We start from the raw sequence: 17,583 nt of genomic DNA on the forward strand, positions 1-17,583 counted from the left end.
CACTTATGTGAAGTGCAAACATTTCAAAATAAAAGTCCCCAGTGTATTTCAGCTTTTAAACTTAAAAGTTCTGCACTATGAATCAAATCTTTTTTTCTTTTTTCCCCCCATGGTTATTAGTATTTGCATAAAGTGCATCTGGAATTTAATTCAGTTTTGGCTCTTGTAGCCTCTGTCTGGCCCTCCCCATCACAGGAAGAAAAGACTAAGAACATTTACTATAGGCTTCCAATTTAAAAACAAATAATGGCAAATTGCCTTCCTTCTCAGCTCATTATCTTATCAGCAAAATCCAATATTGGTCAACCTCTTATTTGTATTTATTTATATAATGGTATATAAACCAATTTTAATGTGACATATGTAGAAAACATGCCTTAAGTATTTTAAACTTGCGTAGAGCCTACCCTGTTTTACTGATAAGCAATGTTAAGGCCATATTGAATGTGTGCCCCTGCCTGTTTAAGTATGAATCTGTGATACATGATTTATTTTGAGATTGTGTGGGTTTGTTGTGGTATGGGGATACAGTATTAATTTTATTTGTTCAAGTCTTGAAAAAGGTTCTAAAAAGTCTTAAATTTGATTTTAAAAGCTGTGCAGCAACCCTGTATTAGTGCTGTGGCACCACTGCAAGTTCAGAAACCGAGAGCGCAAGCCATTTTCATGACATGATGGGCAAGATTTCAATTACTCTAAATAAATAGCTGAGAGTGGGAAAATCAATGTCTTATGGGAGACAAAACAAGGTCTGGAACCTCCTTAAAGCAAGTGCAATTTCTCCGGACGATAGCCACAGATATGTGTGGGATTCTCGCTTTTAATGCAGCATTATCAGGGCATGTTTTAAACATGGGTGAGATTGCTCTGCTCTGCACCCAAAGCAAGAATTACTTCTTCCCTTCAAGAACTGTACACTTCCAGAGTGAGGAAAAGGGCTGGAAAAATCACTCTGGACACCACTCACCCAGCCCACTACATTTTCGAACTTTTGCCTTCTGGCAGGCACTACAGAGCACTGAGCACCAGAACTGTAAGGCACAGGAACAGTTTTTTCCCTCAGGCTATCCATCTCATGAACAGTTAAAACTGCCCCATTGAGCAATAATTAATGTGCAATACACAGCTTAGTCTATTTATATTTATCCAATATACCATACCTCTTCTGCCATTACATTCCCTTGCTTCTGTATATAACAGATTTGTTTTTGTATATTGTACATACGTGTGTGTATGTATATGTGTGTGTGTGTGTGTGTGTGTATATGTATATATATATATATATATATATATATATATATATATATATATATATATATATATATATATATATATATATATTAGTCCTATTGTGTATTTCTATATATACTTCATTTTCTATTCACTTTTTATTTTTACTCCATTTTTTATTATTATCTCTGTCTTGTTGCTGGATTGTTTGTGCACTGGAAGCTTCTGTCACCAAGACAAATTCCTTGTATGTGTAAGCATACTTGGCAATAAAGCTCATTCTGACTCTGATTATGGAGGGAGTGAACTCTCAATTTACCATTTTGTTCAGATGAAATAGGTTTTATTTTTAATGTAATGGTAAAAAGTGCAGAAAATGCATAACTGATCCTCAGTTTGTTTATTTTCTACAAGGGTGTGTAGTGCTAATGCGTCTTAGCTGATCTGGAGCTCGCCCAAGGCTTCTTCTAAGCTCAATCTCCATGTCATAAACTCTTAAATAACCTCTGTTTTGTAAGATGGAAGGCAATGCTTGATTTGAGTATGAAATGGGGCGGAAAACTAACTGGCGCTGGGGTACAATAAAGACACTGGGAGCAAAGGCTTTCATGGAGATTACAGGTTCCTCATGGAGGCGAGAAGAGTGGAGTGTGTTTGGCACAAGCCAAAAGGTGCCTTTAGAAATATGATCTCTGCACTTTTACAAGAAGCAGCAGCAATTTCAACCCAGCAACCCAGGATTGGAATACTTGAAGTGATTTATGGCCAAGAAGTGTACTATGCTTTTCCAGCAACATGCAATGCATCATTTAGGGCTGTTACAAAAGGGACTGGGCCATTGAGTGGGGTATTTGAAAGATTGATAAATGAGGTTGTAGTTCTGATTGTGGCGTGCCTCAAAACAAGCTATTGTTTAGAATGGTAGACGTAAGCGTGAGGCTGAATGAGAATGTTCATAAAAAGACCAAAGAATCTAATGTGACTTATTAGATATGAATTATATCTGATAAATTATTAAGTGTGTGTGTAGTGTCCTGCATTGACATCAGCATTCCACAAGAGCAAATTACCCTAAGAGTATTGAGCAGGGAGACGTGGATATATGTCAAAAGACTGCATCAGATATCACCTGCCCTAACCTTCTATACTCATATATGATGTTGCATAATCAATTTAATGCTTGACACACTCTACAGTTGTCTTTGAGTGTGCGGCGGTGGGGGCGTGGTCGAGCATTCATCCGGAGAGAGAGAAAGTGGTAAGGGTGCATACACCTGAGCCCGATAATGACTAACACCTTTTTCTAATTGCAGTAAGCATTGGGGAGAGCGATAAAGAGCGACCATGCTAGAGACCGAGAGAGAGCTCATAGACAGAAAGAGACTGAATTGAGTTATGACTGTGATCTGAGTATTGTGCTGAAAGTCCATTTTTGAGTTTAATTAAAAGTCCTACCTTGAGTTGAAATCCTATGTTTCCCATTTCCTCCTTTCCCACTCAACGAACCTCTTCACAGAGTGCATTACTGATATTAACACTATTAAACTTTAGAATTGTTAAAGGTATAGTTCACTGAAATGTTTTTTTCATTATAATTACTTTTAACCTAGTTAATAATTTATGTGAAACAATTGACTGACAGAAGTCGTTTCATACTAATTTACTGGTGTTTTTTTTCCACTTATTACACAAACTAACATGCATTTAACATTAGCACTAACGTGATTAGACTGTCTGTACCAATAATGTCAGTAATTTACTGCAGTTTTATTCTACTTTAAATGTCATTGTTTTATTTAATGTGTTGTTTTCTAGGGCTGTGTTTTGATACGGATTTCCCTACTCGATTTGATTCCGATTCCCCAAGCATTCGATTCAATACAGATTCTATATCTATTCATGTGGGTATATTTCAGTTACAGTGTCCCTATGCTTACATATGAAAGAAATTATTTTCCAGCTAATGCTGTTAATTATACTGGGGATATTCTAACTTTTTTGTATTCTACATTATGGAAATATTAATTTTACTAAATATATTTTATTAGTTTTTCATCATTTTGGTCATATTTTTGGCTTTTTAAAAGTGAACAAATCCATGTACTCAATCAATAAATTATATTTAAAATATACTTTTTTGTTACATGTTTATTGTTTAATTGCATAATTTTTACTATTTACAAGTATTTACATTGATTTGTTGAACACGTGCTGAAACCAGTACTGTTTCTTTTACAAAACCGGCATTTCTGTAAAGAGCGTCTGTAGATGAGCGCATGTTAACTTGAGAGACTCGAATTACTTTATTCATCTGCGCTATGCATGATTAGAAGTATTTTGTTTTATTTGTCTTATTTGTTTTTTTATTAACTAATAGAACGGAAAGGGTACTAAAAGAGACATTATTAAATTACAAAATGGTTGTGTGGATCTCGTCTTTGGACGCTGCCGAATACACCACCACTATACTACACAATTACTATGAGTGAAATCTGAATATTTACCAGCCAGTTGACAAATAAATACATTTTTGCTGCATAGCGCGAAATCTGGTTGCAAATACAAGTGATTTCCTCGCATTGTAGTGGAGGGTTGCGCATACAGTAAAAGATCGATCTTGGGATTTAAGAATCGATAACGAGATAGTTTAAATGAAGATCATGATAAATCAGAAAATCTATATTTTTACCCACCCCTATTGTTTTCATAGTTATTTTATGCATATGAGAAACAGAAGCAGGCAGAGCAGCAGAGTATTCTCTCAGCAGCACAGGCGACTGAGACAGTGTTTCGCATGGTTCGAGCACACAAGCTCCAGGCGAACGCAGCAGGGCTCTGGCCGCTCTGAGCTCTATAAAACTGCCTCCTCTCCTGCCTCTAACTACCCCTGTGCCTCTCCCATTATTCATAGATTCCAACAACTGCACTGTTGTCTTTAAAAGGTGTGTTTTTACTACCCTCCCAGATAAATGTGTTTCCCACTCTCATTCTCACTCAGAAACATAGCCCCAGGATGACCTCAACTCCCCCCGACTCAGTCACATACAAACACACATAATATATTAACAATTCACCCAGATACACACATTCCATTTCCTAACCAACGGAAATGCACCTCCACCTCATTCTTAGCAATTTCCTCCTGATATTAAATCCCTGGATCAACTAGCATTTTAATGCAAAACTCTAGGTCCCACTTTATATTAGGTGTCTTTATCTACTAACTACTACAATAGTCAAAGTCTTTTATTTATCACAGTCATGTAGTGCATAGGCAGTGATCTTTAAAAGGACTAACCTGTGCATATGAATAAAAGTAGAACATACAACATGGTATAGAATATATTAAAAATATAATTTGGAGATCATATTATAAGACATCAACATAAATACAATATACAGTATATATACAGTTACAGTATATAGGCTATTTTAGGTAACCTAAAAATGTGCTTCATGTGGTAACGTGTAAATGAACAGTTTTTTCTACAAGATATATTACTTAAAGGGATAGTTCACCCAAAAATGACAATTCTCTCATGATTTAATCACCCTCATGCCATCCCAGATGTATTAAGCTCTGTAGGTCCTCACAATGCAAGTGAATGGGTGCCAAAACTTTTTAACTCCAAAACCCACATAAAGGGAAAATAAAAGTTATCCATATGACTCCAGTGGTTAAATCCTTGTGTTCAGACACAATATGATAGGTGTGGGTGAGAAAAAGATAAATATTTAAGTAATTTGTTTTGTCATAAATTCTCCTCCCTGCTCCTTTTTTTTCTGTCTTGTTTTCTCGTTATCACGACTTCACTGCAGAATCATTTCAGAGATGTCATTCAGTATTGCAATTTTAGAGGAGTAGGAGCACGTCATATCTCATTAATTAAGACCTGATGGCAGCTGAAATAGCTTTGCACCATTGAAGCACTGTACTGAAGCAATGTATTGGAGCTTCAATCATTTTGGAAAAAAACGTGACCTGTAACTGCTTCATTTGTCTGAAAATCACTCTTATTAATTTACTCTCAGACATTGTTTTTGCTTTTTAACAGAACACAATGCCTTTGAGCATTCACTTGGTTATTACATATTTATTTATAAACACTTTAGTTTAAAAAAAAAAAAGACAAAACGACATAATAGCGTTGATAATAATTTGTATTGCTAGTTGTGCTTCATTTTTTGACCACCAGATGGCAGTAAATTGAACCTTGTACAGAAGCTTTGAGTACGAACCCAGTTTCAATACATTTGCAATGAAAGCCTTATTGCTTCAGAAAGCTTCATTTTCCCATCATTACTTAATGGATACCGGGTGACGACTGAGAGATGAAGGTCAGCAGAATTGCGAATCACTAGATAAAACTGAGATGAAATCCATCTCCTTGTTCTTTAAAAGCCTACTGTTGCAATAAACAGAAGATGAAGATGCTATCCATGTGACGATAAGCTGCTCAAAAGGTGTTTTCTCATGGGAACTTTAAGTGGAAATCACAAGAACAAAATTGAAAATTCAGTTGTGATCTCGAGAAAACAAGACAGCAAAAAACTGATAAACCATGGAAAACAGGCTTCCGTAAGGGGGCGATATGCAAGGAGGATGTGAATCACCAAAAACAGAAGGAGAATGGGAAAGTGAAAGTAAAGAGGAAATTGACTGAGCAGGGAGGAGAATTTATAGTAAAAAAAAAAAAAAAGGACTTAAATACAGTAAGTTGCACCAGGTCAAAATCGTGTTGTTGAGAGAAAAAAAACCCCACAGATAAATCGCATCTGTGTATAAGTCGCACTGACAGAGGTTTTATTTGGCAGGCACTAGGACCCGGAAGCAGCCACCAGACTTCCCTTTACCAGTACAGATGTGAAACGCACTCTGTGAAGATTACAGTACCTCAGAATCTACACATCCTATCACAGTGTTTTTGGGTTTGTTTTAAAGGGAGAATTTGCTTTGTTACATGAAGAAAACGCGACAATTAAGCCATATCTGTTTATAATATGTGTAACTAGTGGTGCACCGATCAGGAAATTTGAGGCCAATATCGATCTCCGATTATTTTTTTTTATTAACACGAAGATCGGCCGATACCGATTTCTTTTTTTTTTTTTAAAGTGCCCTTTGCCACACTTTTGCAAGTTATATTTTGCAGTTATATGTTCATGCCCCTCACAGTAAAATTACAGTAACACTTTACAAAAAGGTTCCATTTGTTAACAATATTTAACAACATTACTGTAGTTGACATGAACTAATGAACTTAATGTTAGTTACAACATATACTGTTGTATATATATACATATAACTTATTTTTTTAAATCAAAAGTTGTATTAGTTAGCATTAGTTAATGCACTATGAACTAACATGAACTAACAATTAACAATTTTAATTTTATTAACTAACATTATAAATAATAAAGGCTGTAAAAGGGCCTGGGTAGCTCAGCGAGTAAAGATGCTGAGTGACTCCAGACAGGTCTCCTAAGCAATCAAATTGGCCCGGTTGCTAGGGAGGGTAGAGTCACATGGGGTAACCTCCTCGTGGTCGCTATAATGTGGTTCGTTCTCGGTGGGGCACGTGGTGAGTTGTGCATGAATGCCGCGGTGGATGGCGTGAAGCCTCCACATGCGCTATGTCTCTGTGGTAATGTGCTCAACAAGCCACGTGATAAGATGCGCAGGTTGACGGTCTCGGACACGGAGGCAGCTGAGATTCGTCCTAAGCCACCCGGATTGAGGTGAGTCACTACGCCACCACGAGTACTTGGGACGCGTTGGGAATTTGACATTCCAAATTGGGGAGAAAAAGGGGTGAAAAATCAAAAAAGGCTATAAAAATATATTGTTCATTGTTTGTTCATGATACTAACTAATGTTAACGAATGGAACAAAATGACATTAAAATTACATTAATTGTGGATTGCTAACATTTATTTGTTTTGAAACAGTTATGAATATTTCTGTTGTCAATATCAAAAGGTCATTGTGACTCATACTGTACTGGTAAGCAGTAAAAACCATGAGAGCATCAAACACAGCAGAGATATGTTCAAAAATAAGAAAAATATATCCATTACAAGCTCTAAAAATGCCCCAGTGAGAAATCATTACTATCTATGATTTGTTTACTGTCTTTGGCATTTTGCTGTAACACAAATCACTAATTATTAAGCAAATGCATGAAGACGTGGTGCCGTTATGGTTAAAATGTAATTGCTGTGATTAGTGGTAATGTGACCAAAATTAATCTGATTTAAATTGTGATCCCCACAGAATAGCGCTGAGATGAATGACTGATGAGATATTGAGAGCACCTGGAGAGAGCATGTTTGATTGACACCGCATGTGAGCATATTGAAGGGAGTGTAGCTATCACGATCGCTCAAACAGTCTCTATCGCTCAACTTAAGGTCATGTGAGAGTGTGCCGGCCTGAACTCCAGGCATTCACTGGTAACAGAGAGCGCCTGCAGGTCCCCCACACTCTTGATGGAAGTGAGCTCCACCAGGAGGGCCGTCTTCAGAGACCGAGTGCTGAGCTCGGCCTGCTCCAGGGGCTCAAACGGGGCTCTCTGTAGGGCAGGTATGACCACAGAGAGATCCCAAGAGGGGATCAGGCGCGGTCTAGGAGGATTCAATCTCCTCGCGCCTATGAGGAACCTGTTGATCAGGTCGCGCTGTCATGAGGAACTGCCATCTAGTGTATCGTGGTGAGCTGCTATGGCAGCCACATACACTTTCAGGGTAGAGGGAGACAGCCATCTCTCCAGCCCTTCCTGAAGAAAAGACAGCACAGACCCGACGGCACATCTCTGTGGGTCTTCCCCACGGGAAGAACACCAGTTAGCGAAAAGACGCCACTTCAAGGCATACAGCCACCTCGTAGAGGGGGCCCTGGCCTGAGTGATCGTGTCTACCACCATCCCGTCCAAGAGCCAGACTTGGAGATTCCAGAGGTCCGGCTGTGGGTGCTGGAGTGTGCCTTGCCCCTGAGTGAGAAGGTTCTGCCTCAGAGGAATGCGCCAGGGAGGTGCTACTGTCAGGAGCATCAGATCCGGGAACCAAGTCCGGTTGGGCCAGTACAGCGCAACGAACAGGACTTGCTGCTTGTCCTCCCTGACTTTGAACAGAGTCTGTGCAATGAGGCTCACAGGAGGAAACGCATACTTGCATTGCCCCCGAGGCCAGCTGTGCGCCAAGGCATCCGTGCCGAGGGGGGCCTCGGACAGGGAATACCACGGGGGCAGTGAGAAGAGTTTTGGGAGGCGAACAGGTCTACCTGTGCCTCCCCGAATCTCTCCCAAATTAGCTGGACTATGTGGGGGTGTATTCTCCACTCCCCGCGGAGCGTTACCTGCCGTGAGTGCGCATCCGCTGCATGGTTGAGGGCACCCAGAAGGTGAGTGGCTCGCAGAGACTTCAAGGTCTGCTGACTCCAAAGTAGGAGGCGGCATGCGAGTTGCGACATGCGACGCGAGCGTACGCCGCCTTGGCGCTTTATGTACGCTACGGTCGCCGTGTTGTCGGTTCGGACCAACACATGCTTGCCCTGAATCGAAGGCCGGTGCCTCCTCAGGGCCAGCGACACTGCCAGCAACTCTGAGCAGTTGATGCCATTGCAGTCAGGGCCTTGTCCAAAGCCACGACACTGTCTGCCCATTGCACACGGCGCCCCAGCCTGAGTTCGAGGCGTCTGTCATGACCATGACGCGCCTTGAGACCTGCTCTAGGGGAACACCTGCCCGTAGAAACACCAGGTCCGACCAAGGGCTGAAAGTCTGACGGCACTGTGGAGTGATGGTCACACACCGGGTGCTGTGGCGCCATGCCCACCTTGGGACTCGAGTCTGTAGCCAGTGCTGAAGTGGTCTCATATGCATCAACCCGAGGGGGAGAACTGCTGCCGAGTATGCCATATGCCCCTGGAGCCTCTGAAATTGTTTCACTGGTGCCGCTACCTTCTGCCTGAAGGTCTTCAGGCAGGTCAGCACTGACTGAGCATGTTCAGTCGTAAGACGTGCCTTGAGAGCAACCGAGTCCAACTCCATACCAAGAAAAGAGATGCTCTGCACAGGGGAGAGCTTGCTCTTCTCCCAGTTGACCTGAAGCCCGAGTCAGTCGAGGTGCTGAAGCACAAGATCCCTGTGTGCACGCAATAGATCTTGCGAGTGAGCTAGGATTAGCCAGTCATCGAGATAATTGAGAATACGTATGCCCTTCTCCCTTAGCGGGGGCCAGGGTAGCCTTTGCGACCTTGGAAAAGATGCGAGGGGACAGGGACAGACTGAAGGGGAGGACCTTGTACTGGTATGCTCGTCCCTCGAAAGCAAACCGAAGAAAGGGTCTGTATCGAGGAAGGATCGATACGTGAAAGTACGCGTCCTTCAGGTCGATGGCCGCGAACCAATCCTGATGTCGTACTGATGCCAGGATGCGCTTCTGTGTTAACATCCTGAACGGAAGCCTGTGTAAGGCCTTGTTCAGGGTACACAGGTCCAAGATTAGGCACGACCCCCCTCTCTTGGGCACGATAAAATAAGAGCTGTAGAAGCCCTTGCGCAACTTGGCTACAGGGACTGGCTCTATTGCTCCCTTCGCCAGAAGGGTGGCAACTTCCGCCCGAAGTACGGAGGCACCCTCTCCCTGCACCGTATTGGAGAGGACACCACTGAACCGGGGCGGGCGTCTGGCGAACTAGATCGTGTAGCCGAGGCGAATCGTCCTCATGAGCCACCGTGATGGGCTGGAGAGCTCTAACCAGGCCTCCAACCTCCGTGACAGTGGCACCAGGGGGACAACTGGACTTACCGTGCCCGGGCAGGGTGGTTCACGGCAAGGCAGAGCAGGTGCCCCAGCCTAGGGGGGAAATGCTGCTCCTCAAGCCCTGGGGCAGGCGAGCGGCCCCAGAAACCAGCACACTCACCTGTTCGCCGGATGTCTTTCGACGGAGAACGAGGGAACGGGAAGTACTCGCGTTCGGGCCCAGAGGGCACTCGGAGATGTCATACTCACCACACGCTGGCAGGGCTGGAGAGATGTCCCAGGCCAGACCGGTCAGGAGCGGTCGCCTCATCCCTGGGCGGGCCATGTCAGGACCGCCTCGAAGTCCGTCTGGGGTTCTTGGGGGCCGACTGACGGGCAGGTGGAGCCAACTTCCCGCGGGAGGATCTTTTGGTACAGGAGCCGGGGCCGGCAACACAGGGGAACGGCTCTGGCGAGAAGCAGACAGGGTGCGGGACCTCGGTGGCCTGATGGCGGCCGGGTCGCGCCGCAGCAGGATGTGTTTAATTGCCTTGGTTTGCTTTCTCACCTTCGAGAACTGATGGGCGAAATCCTCGACGGTGTCCCCAAAAAGCCCCCCTTGGGAAATGGGCGCATCAAGAAAGCAAACTTTCTCGGCTTCGCACATTTCCGCAAGGTTCAGCCACAGGTGCCGCATGCCGTGGACCTTCACAAGCGTGGACATCGTCCGCCCCAGGGCGCATGCCGTGACCTTCGTCGCACGTAAGGTGAGGTCGGTTGCAGTGCGCAGTTCCTGCATCAGCCCTGGGTCGGTCCTACCCTCGTGCAGGTCTTTTTGTGCCTTGGCCTGGTGGACCTACAGGATGGCATTGCATGTAGGGCGGAAGCGGCCTGACCCGCGGCCTTGTAAGCCTTTGTCATTAAAGAGGAAGAGAACTTACAGGCCTTGGAAGGGAGCCTTGGTCGGTCGTGGCAGGTGGCTGCGCCCTGCGGGCATAAATGTACCCGCTCTACCTGGGGAAGCTCAACATGTCCCTTAGCCGTTCCGCCATTGAGGGTAATCAGAGTGGACAAGCCCGCAAAGCATGTACGGGCAGTAAAAGGTGCCTTCTACGACTTCGTGAGCTCCTCATGTACATCTGGAAAGAAAGGCACCAGGGCGGGCGTAGCTGTGAGTTGCGCTCCGAGCCCAGAAACCAATCATTCAGCCACGAACGCTCAGGGCAGGGTGGAGGGTTCCACTTCAGCCCGATGTTTGCAGCCGCTTGAGTAAGCACAGCTGCCATCTCAGCATCCAACTCATCCTGTACTGTACCACCCGTGGGCGGGAGCTCAGAAGATTAGTCCACTTCTGATAGCAGAAGCCCACCCACGATGCTGCGACCGAAAGCTCATCCTCGTCGCAAGCTGCAAACGACACATTAAACCCACCCTGGGGCAGACTGCCTTCAACGCTCGACAGCTCGTCCGGACAGAACGAGCGTGCTGGGGGATGGGAGGTCCACGGGGGCTGAGCCGATGGAAACACTCCCATGTCCACATCCAGATCTCCCGCGGTGCTTGCCGACCCGGCCAGCTGAGCTTCAGCCCAGGACGGACTGGGTTGGGGAGCAGCCGCGGTGGCGCCTTGCTTCATGAAGAAGGAAGTGAGCTGCGACGCAACGTTCTCATGGGCATGTTCTCGCAATGAGAACATAACCCTTCCACGAAAACCACCTTGGTGTGCTGGCGCCCCAGACACTCAAGGCAGATTTCATGGGTATCCAGAGGGGAGAAATAACGGCCACATCCAGTAGCACAAACGCGGAAGGACATCTTTAAAAAGACGCCAAGCGGTTGCGCAATCACTTTTAGAAATATACTCTTTCTAATATACACTTTTAGCACCTGCAGACTCAGACTGCCGAAGCGCCCAGGGGAAACACAGCACTCAACCGTGTGAGGGTGACCGCTGATATGCACCGAAAGAATCCAGCAGCGTAGCAAAGAGTGAGAGGATGAACATACATGCATTCAGCTCGATGAAAATATCTGAATGAGTGGTGCACGGCATCTCCTTTTATACCCATATGTCCGGGGTGGAGAGTGGCATGCAAATTCCACTCACCAATTTTCATTGGCCTTTTCTATTTTAAGCAAAGGAGATTGGGACTCAAGATCAAACCCCTATTGTCACTACATCGACACAACATCGAGTGAGTGACAGACAGGGAACAGCTTTTAGTCTGTGAGTAAAACAGTATAGCCTATGCCTGTTGTATTCTGTTCATTCATTAATGTAAAAAATTGTCTATCTGTGGATATATCTGATATTTGCAACCGTGTTTGCAATGTATTAATTATCTGGTTCACTGACTGAATGTTTATACAACGGTTGTGATGAAACGTCATTTTGTGGGCATGAGAGGAGTTGCATTTGACAGCAATAATGTTCAATGTTATGATGCAAAAAATATTTAAACTGGATGCATAAAGTACTTTGTAAAGGCAACTGTAACAAGTCTCGACTGTGTAGGACAGAGGAAGCGGGATTCAGGTAACGGATTTCTTTTACTCTTTTATTAATACTTGAAACTCAGTCAGGTTGCTTTTCAGCAGTCTCACTTTGCACACAAACGTGTTGCTCTGCTGTGTATCTCCCTCTCCTGTGGTGTCGGCCCCTCTTTTATCGCTCTTCCAGGATTAATGCAACAAGAAACAGCTGTTAGCCATAATAATCACCCAGGGGTGAAGCCTTACCGCTCTCCCTCTCCCCAGACGAACGCTCAACCATGCCCTCGCCTCCACATCAACATAAAGCATTCTGTATTGGCAGCTTTAAAATGCTTCTACTGTCTCTATGACTGATGTTTTCATCTGTTTTGGTGCGTGTCTGTTTGACCGGCCGAATTCAGTTACGTATAAATTATGTAAATTAGTTGCTTCAGACTATAAGTCGCAGGACCTTTCAGATGATGAAAAATAACCACGATAAATATTTATCTGTTTCTCACCCACACCTATCAAATCGCTTCAGAATATATGTAGTGCACAATTATGAAATTTGGCTGACTATTAATTGTCAAATAAATAATTGTGATTATGACAATTAATTGTCTGTTTTATGGCTATGATGATGAATTGTCTCTTTTAGGACTTTCACGATTAAATGTCTTATAAACTGTCATTAAGGTGTATTTGTTTTTCATACACCTTAAGAAGTATTTTTTTAAATTTTAAAGGAATATTCCAGGTTCAATACAAGTTAAGTTCAATCGACAGCATTTGTTGCATAATGCTGATAACCACAAAAAAATTATTTGAGCTGTTGTGTAAATTGTAATTTTTACAGTCATTTTAGGGTTTGTTGACATTACATCATCATGGCAACAAAGTTGTAAAATTGGCTATAACTTTACACAGAGAAGGTTAGCAAGTGATTTTATCATGCCAAAATCATGTTTACATGCATATTGTTTATATCTTGTGGCTATACTTTTGAAAAAGTGAGTATTTTAACATTAAAAAATTGGCCCCAATTCTTCCATTGTAAGTACCTCACTGTCACCTCGATTTTTCTTTTTTTAAAGGAGGGATGGGTAAAAATGTGTATTTTGATTATGCCAAAAAAAATTCGATTGAGCTTAACTTGTATTGAACCCAGAATATTTGTTTAACTTCAAACATATAAATCAAATAATAAAATAGGGAAGGCTTTAAAAAATTTCTTAAAATGTCTTTTACTAATATGACTTTAGTTATGGTCAATTTTACATTTACACTGTTGCTTTTGGAACTCATAAAAACAATTTATTTTATGTAAAAAAAAAAACAAAAAAACATAATTATATTACACAATAGTAAATGTAATGAGCTGGCAGAGCACAACAGGACGAGAATGATGACGAAGATGTGTGAGAACCCAAGTGCAGTTTATTTACTAAGTGCAATCCAACATGTGAAATATCCAAAACGTGGAATATCCAAAAGGTGAAAATATATAAAAAACAAAAAAAAACATGAAATTTACTAGACAATGACCACGGCAAAACTTGATATGTCTAAGACTAAGAAAACCAAGAACAACGTTACTGGATGAAACAATCACAATACTCGACAAAGGACTAGATAACATGAGGGCTATAAATACAAACCAAAAGGTAACAGCATAATAAAACATCCAATGGCAAGACAGAATTAATAACATAAGGACCAATGACAGAACTAAATGGATAAACAAGTTAACAAGACTAATAAACAAAGAACCAATAAGAACAAGACACATGAAACATGAGGGAAACGTACTAAATGAAGAACATGTATCAAAACATGAACAAAAACACACTTGACAGACATGACAGATTCCCCACCACTACAGCACCCAACAATAAACAAACAACAGGAGATCAGGGCGGAGGGTCCGGTGACTGGTGTGGATCAGGACCAGGGCAGAGCTGGTGGAGGGCCAGGAGACCAGGGTGGATCCGGCGGGAGGCCAGGAGACCAGGGCCTGACGAGACAGACGTGGGCTGTGGAGCAGGGCCTGACGAGACAGACGTGGGCTGTGGAGCAGGGCCTGACGAGACAGACGTGGGCTGTGGAACTGTTCCTGATGAGACAGCGTGGCATGGTGAGGCTGACGAGGCTGGACTCTTAGGGAGCGGAGCCGCTGAAGGCAGAGACCAAAGGGGTGGAGCTGCTGGAGGCGGAGACCCAGGGGGCAGAGCTGCTGGAGGTGGATGCCCAAGGGTTAAGGTGGCTTGGCATGATGGGTCAGATGTGGCAGCTTTGCATGTCAAGGCAGATGTGGTAACGGTATGGCGAGTCAGAAGTTGTGGCATGGCATGATGAGACAAGATGGCTTGGCTTGGCAGGCGTGACAACATGGCTTGGCAAAGCAGGCATGATGAGAACAATGACAAAGTTGTGTGAGAACCCAACTGCAGTTTATTTACAAAGATTTGCAGTCCAAGATGTGAAATATCCAAATGTGAAAATATAAAACAAAACATAAACATGAATTTATCTAGACTTGACTAGGTTTTCTTAAGATTAAGAAAACCAAGAACAATGTTACTGAATGAAAAAAATCACAATACTCTACAAAGGACTAGAGAACATGAGGGCTATAAAAACAAACCAAAAGGTAACAACTTAAGACATCCAATGACAAGACAGAACCAATAACATAAGGACCAGTGACAGAACTGATAAACAAGATAACAAGACTAATAAACCAAGAACCAATAAGAACAAGACACATGAAACATGAGGGAAACAGGAAACCACATGACTAAGACGTGACAAGTAACAGGAGCAGAAAGTAAACTAATTTCAAAATAAAAGACATGACTAAATTAAGAACATGAATCAAAACATGAACAAAAACCAACTTAGTGTAATATACTGTACATGGAGTAACAGGCAGACGAAGAAGATATAGTGTGAAGAACCCAAGTGCAGTCTGTTTACACCTTGAAATCCAAAACCGTAATTCCAAAGTGAAAACAAAACAGACATAAACGACTTGACTTGACAGAACAATGAGACAACGTAACACCAACAATACTCAACAAGGGACTAGAGAACATGAGGGCTATAAATACACAGACTAGGTGAACATATGACAATGACAACCAATAACAAGACTAAACTAATAACAAGATAACAAGACTACTAAAACATGAACCAATGAAAAGACAAGACTAATAAACAAGATACTCAAACAATGAACCAATGAAAACAAGACATATGAACGGGAAACACATGACAAGATCACATGAGGAATAGGAAATCACATGACATGAACACATGATTATAAAACAGGAACTAAACTAAAAAATAATAGACATGAACACAAAACATTAACAAAAAAACATTAAAATGTGACAGTAAAATATTTCTTTCCTAATTTCGTCACTTTCACACGTTATTTTGATGCTCTTTGATTAAACCCATTATACCCATTATGCCCTTATTTCTCATGAGGCAAAACCGTTGAGATTTCTTTTCATTATTTTATCACTCCACAGAAATAGAGTAAGCTTTTGTCTCCTTCTTTGTGTCACAGCATGTCACTAACACTACGTGTATGAACCCGATATGACCAGGAACATTTTCCTTCACGATTGTGAAATGAAAGTGAAATCGGAGTGCTTTGTGTTCACTATCAAAGTTTATATTTGTTAGTTTATATTTTTGCGTGCGTTTGGTGCAGGCTTTTGCTTACGATGCATGCATCAGAGGGCTTGAGAAGCGTTTCACATGCTCTTCCGGACAGGAGCTGCTCTGGTTGATGTTCGCGGTGCGGCTTAGTGATGTGGAGTTCAACTGAATAACACAAATGCACAGTTCATGGCATTTATACTGTATATTCACTTAAAATTCCCTTATTTGGGCATTAAAATGTGATTGGAGTTTAAAGTAAACAATAATCACATTTAGATCAAATAACCACGATCAGATGGTTATTTAATAATCGCAACAGGTCTAAATATATGGTTTCAACCACCAGAGTTGGCTGGAGTACTTTTATTTTGCCCTTATGTGGATTTTGGAGCTTCAGAATTTTGGCACCCATTCACTTACATTGTATGGACCTAAAGGGCTGAGAAATTCTTCTAAAAATCTTCGATTGTGTTTAGCAGAAGAAAGAAAGTCATACACATTTGGGATGGCATGAGGGTGAGTAAATGATGAGAGAATTTTCATTTTTGGGTGAACTAACCCTTTAATGTAAGCAACCACATCAACCTGAATGCATTAGCATAAACCAGCAAAAGTAATTTTAAAGGTAAGATCAAGTAGACATAGAATCTTAAGGTAGGTAATCATGCATACACAGTGTACCTATTGTGTCCTGTAAAACTCTCACAATATTCACGTTGCTGCTGCCGAGGTTGGGGTATGGGTATGGGTAGGGCTAGGTTTAGGGGTAGGTTTATGGTTAGGGGTATTGACAACCGTGCAATTATGCATTGCATGCAGGTACTTCACATATTTTACATTGTAGTACTACATATGTATACAATAATAAGTAGATTGTATAAAATGCTTTTTATTATTATTATTATTTAAGTGCATACTGTAGTTGTTACTGACACCTGATGTAAAATAGGTCAAACTAGTGGCCACAGAAACTAACTTCTGCAGAATCTTTCCCAGAAGAAAGTGTCGAACATTCTCAATTTATCCCAAGGTGGTGGTAAAAGCTGTCCATTCCTGCTGATCTAAAATGTGATCATCTGAGTAAAGGCAACTTCTACATCAGCACATGAGGAATGGATGGCATAATGTGTAATGTTCACAATCTCTCACCCAGTGTGCTCCTGCGGTGCAGTTTTTAGCCCCAGCACTATAGTGACCGCTGTGCCTCATCCTGGCATGAAATTGGAAACGTGAATTCCCCAGAGGCAGCCACACTCACTCATGCAGGAAGTGAAGTGTCAATTCTAAGGAACATAGGAGATAGCGACAGACTGAGAGGGAGAGAGAGTGTCAGGTGTAGACAATAAAATGAGAGAATTTTGATGTGTGAAAAGAATGACAGAGCTTGAAAGATTGTAACGCTGAATGCAAATGTCAGTGATCACAAAGTGTTCCAAGGTTCAGTGATCTCTCCACTGGGATTTC

At 42.3% G+C, this 17,583-nt stretch overlaps 1 protein-coding gene across 1 annotated transcript in view; it reads left to right on the top strand.

The window, feature by feature from the left end:
- The window catches only part of LOC127444920 (anosmin-1-like), a 51,081-nt gene that overhangs the window by 15,416 nt on the left and 18,082 nt on the right, over positions 1–17,583 (top strand). The window lies entirely within an intron of this gene.

This window comes from Myxocyprinus asiaticus, chromosome 8, assembly GCF_019703515.2.
Source record: "Myxocyprinus asiaticus isolate MX2 ecotype Aquarium Trade chromosome 8, UBuf_Myxa_2, whole genome shotgun sequence".
Taxonomy (NCBI): domain Eukaryota; kingdom Metazoa; phylum Chordata; class Actinopteri; order Cypriniformes; family Catostomidae; genus Myxocyprinus; species Myxocyprinus asiaticus.